General features: G+C 37.8%; 1 pseudogene; it reads left to right on the forward strand.

Annotated features, from left to right (window-relative positions):
• Positions 1–1,039: 1,039 nt before the first annotated feature.
• LOC132254787 (ABC transporter B family member 11-like) lies at positions 1,040–3,217 on the forward strand (annotated as a pseudogene).
• The last annotated feature ends 1,030 nt before the right edge of the window (positions 3,218–4,247 follow it).

Raw genomic sequence — 4,247 nt, forward strand, 5'->3', positions numbered from 1 at the left:
TGACACACTGACTGGGGAGATTTGATCATGTTCGATTCTATCATCAAATATCCAATTTCAATTCTCACCATTATATCTCTTTTTTGATCATTATTGATTTATTTTTTGAATCATCTTGAATTTTCGGAAAAAACACATCAAGAACATATCCACAACAGATTCATAGATTTGATCATCATGCATTAGGTTTAATGGGATATTTTTTAGCATTCTAAAGAGGTTAGGAGAACGAGCTCTCTATTATTTTTTGGATCATCATCTACTAGGTTCTAGAAGAGTTGATCAACAGTTTTTGTATCTGGATAGTGACAGATCTCCATCAACAAGGCATCATTTGAGGAACATCATTTGAACATTCATCTTCAGGTGCATCATCTTGATATCTGGACCAAGATAGCACCAATTGGAGTTCTCCCATCTGTAGACTCTCAATTTTATCCCTTTAGCACATGTCTTTAAATTAATATCTGGTGCTCCACAGTAGCTTCTTGGTGGCCCATTACTACTCGCACTACTTACCTTTTTTGAGTCACATCGGAGACTTTGGTTGAGAGACTATCTGACCCCTTATTATGACCCTTGACAGCCCTAATTAAGACTTAGGCTTTTCTTGCTTTTTTAGGATAGCTTTTAGATACACTTGGCCCATTAGGTACCACCCTAGGCCCATTTAGTCTCATCTTAGGCCCATTTAGGCACACTGGGCCTATTAAGACATTTTTAGCGTGACTTGTATGACTTGCGTGTTGGCATGGCTCGAAGGGCTCAGTTTTTTTTTATTTGTTTATTTTTATTTTTAGTTTTAGTTTTGTGATTATCAATCACTCGTTTTTTTTATTTGTTATTTTCCTTAACTTATGTATTTATTATTGTTTTACTATTTTCTAATTTGTTTATTTATTTAGTTATTCATTCAATTATTTACTCTAAAAAATTTCATGCTTTTGCAAGAAAACTTACCATTGGAGTTTAAGGAAAGTGGGACTCTCCTTGGAAGGTTTTTGGAGGGGAATTTGAAATTGGGAAGATTGCTTTCGAATAAGGAGATTGAAAAAAAAGGAAAAGAAGAAAATGAAAAAGGAAATAGGAGAATTTTCCTTTTCGGGAACAGATTTTAGGTTTTGGGAGGTGATATATATATGTGAGAGAGGATGTTGAAAAAAAAGAGGGGAGATTCTTGATTTGTCTTGGAAAGAAAAGCACACAAGAGCGGGAGAGAGGTGATTGCAGCCAAGGTTCTTCCAGGTACGTTTCTGGTTATTCTTGGAATTCTTACTCATGTTCGATTTCTCCATGTGTTCGTTTCTAAATATTTAATATATTGTTGATTGGTGCGGACATTAAGGGCCACAAGTTGTTTTGCTGAGATTGGTCATCTACTTCTTTGCCATATTTGAATTTGATTATTTTATATGTCATTGATGACTTCGGAAGTAGATAACTTCATGTCTGAATGTGATCTTGCTGGGTTTCCATTTAAATCATATTCTGCATTTTTCCCTTTGTTTTTAGCCCATGGATTAATATCTGAAGTGGGGGCTATCTATGTTTATTGATCAACACCTTCTGCCTTTTCCTTCTCCAAGTTTTACTTCAATTTTTTATTTTATCTATATTCTTTTCCCTGCATGGTGTTCGAACCCTTGCTCTTGTATTTGGGTATACGTTGAGGAGTGATATAAGTGTCGATATGAGGGATGAACCGTGCGGTGATCCTACTCAAACATTGGATAATTGATTCCGAAGTATTGTAATGGATTGTGGAGACTGGAGGTAGCGTCTTATTGGCATCAGATTTGGCTTTTCTAACCCTATAGAATTCAATGGCCCGTACAGAATCGCAGCTCCAGAGGTTATTTGCAAGCATAGTTAAATGGGTTAAAGCCAAGTTAATATATTCTCTTGCTTTCGAATGATCACATTATCATCGCCCAACACCACCTTTATCCCTTCCAATTCCCCAAGTGCTTCTGACCGTAAGAATAATAGTGTCGGAGAAAGCAGTTTGACTTGTAAAGCAGAGGCAAAGATGGCTTACTGTATCTCATTAGTTCCCACTATAAAGAACAGAGCAGTTGGATGGCTTCAATTTCTTAGAGAAAATTCAACCCATTTACTAGGATATCCAGATTCGCTATATCAACTTACTGTTAGAATTGTGTTTGACGCATGAAAAACTGAAGTTTGAAGTCTGATCCCTTCCAGATAAAGTAGTTGCTATCTTAGAACTTGTAAGTATCTAGGAGTAGCATTATGGTTGAGGAGAATGACTTGAATGAAAAAAAGACATATATGCATGAAGCCACAATATCAAGCAGGGGAGCATTTGAAACAGAGACTGTGAAAAGCTCTGGCCAGAATGGGAAACAACAAGATTTGGAGAAGATCAAGGAAGAGGGGAAGCCCAGCACAGTTCCATTTCACAAACTGTTCTCTTGTGCAGATTCTGCTGATATGTTGTTGATGATTACCGGCACAATAAGTGCTGTTGGGAATGGAATATGTATGCCTCTTATGGTAATACTTTTTGGGAACCGGATTGATTCTTTTGGACAAAACCAGAGCAACAAAGATGTGGTTGATGTAGTATCCAAGGTTTCTCTGAAATTTGTTTACTTGGCTGTGGAGGCTGGCAGAGCAGCATTCTTTCAAGCGGCTTGCTGGATGGTCACAGAGGAGAGGCAGGCTGCAAGAATTAGAAGTCTGTACTTGAAAATTATATTGAGACAAGATATTGCTTCCTTTGATAAGGAAGCAAACTCAGGAGAGGCTATCGGAAGGATATTTGGAGACACTATTCTAATACAAGATGCCATGGGTGAGAAGGTAGGGAAATTTATACAGCTGGTATCGACGTTCATTGGAGGCTTTGTCATAGCATTCATTAAAGGGTGGCTGCTTACCCTTGACATGTATCATCAATTCCTCTTCTTGTGATGGCTAATGGAGCTATGTCTCTCTTCTTATCCAAGATGGCCCACCTACAGGACTTGGCTTCCCTGATAATGCTGTTGCAGATGCTGAAGCCCCTCGCTCATCATAATAGCCTCCAGAAGTTCTTCCACCATTTGACCATTTTCACATTTTCAGCAATTATACAAAATCAGAACGATGCATCCTCAGAAATACAAAGATCTTGTATGCCCATTTGCTCAAAATTGTTATTCTACAATCTAACACCTTCATGGTCGATTCTTTAATGGATTGGTACTGTAAATCCAATTCCATGGTTCATGCGCCCAAATTGTTTGATAAAACTCACCCAAATGTTATTTCTTGGGATATTTTGATTTCAGGTTGCAACCAGAACTTTTCATTTGAGGATTCGTGGAGGAATTTTTGTAAGATGCGTTTTTTTAGGATTTGACCCCAACCAGTTCACTTATGCGAGTGTTCTTTCGGCTTGTATTGCCTTAGAGTCTCCTTTGTATGGTGAACTGGTATGTTCACTTGCACTGAAAAATGGGTTCTTCTCAAATGGGTATGTTCAGGCTGAAATGATTGATTTGTTTACGAAGCTTTGTAGCTTTGAAGATGTTTTATGGGTCTTTCAAGACGTTTTATGTGAGAACGTGGTTTGCTGGAATGCTATCGTTTCTGAGGCTGTTAAAAATAAGGAAAATTGGGTTGCTTTAGATCTTTTCTGCTAAATGTGTTGAAGATTTTTTTTACGCTAAATAGTTTTACGTTTTCAAGCACTTTAACAACTTGTGCCGAACTTGAAGAACTTGAGTTTGGAAGAGAGATACAAGGATGAGTAATTAAATGTGGTGCAGGAGAAGATGTTTTTTGTGGGGACTGCCATCATTAATTGGTATGCCGAATGCAGGGATACGGATCAAGCTGTGAAGGAATTTTTGTGAATGCCAATCTGCAATGTAGTTTCCTGGACTACCATCATTTCTAGTTTTGTTTAGAAGGATGACGACACTAATTATTGAAAGAGGTATGCAGCGAAAAAGGTAACAATGGGGATGGTGATCTTTGTCATGATAAAGGTTTTGAACATCACGATTCATGCTTCAAACGCTCAAAAGTATGTGATAGTTTTGAAGTGAATCAGAAGTCATTGTCAAGAAAAAAATGTGAAGGTTCCGGAGTTGGGCAAGCAGGCGATAAGAGCTTATTTCGAACCATCTATGTTATTATCAACTCTCTGTTAATTCATGTTCTGTTTCATGCTTTCAAAGAGCAAGTGCACGCAGCTGTCCTATTAAAAAGCACTTTACAGCAGTGCCTTACCCTAG

This window comes from Vitis vinifera, chromosome 12 (assembly GCF_030704535.1).
Source record: "Vitis vinifera cultivar Pinot Noir 40024 chromosome 12, ASM3070453v1".
Lineage (NCBI taxonomy): Eukaryota > Viridiplantae > Streptophyta > Magnoliopsida > Vitales > Vitaceae > Vitis > Vitis vinifera.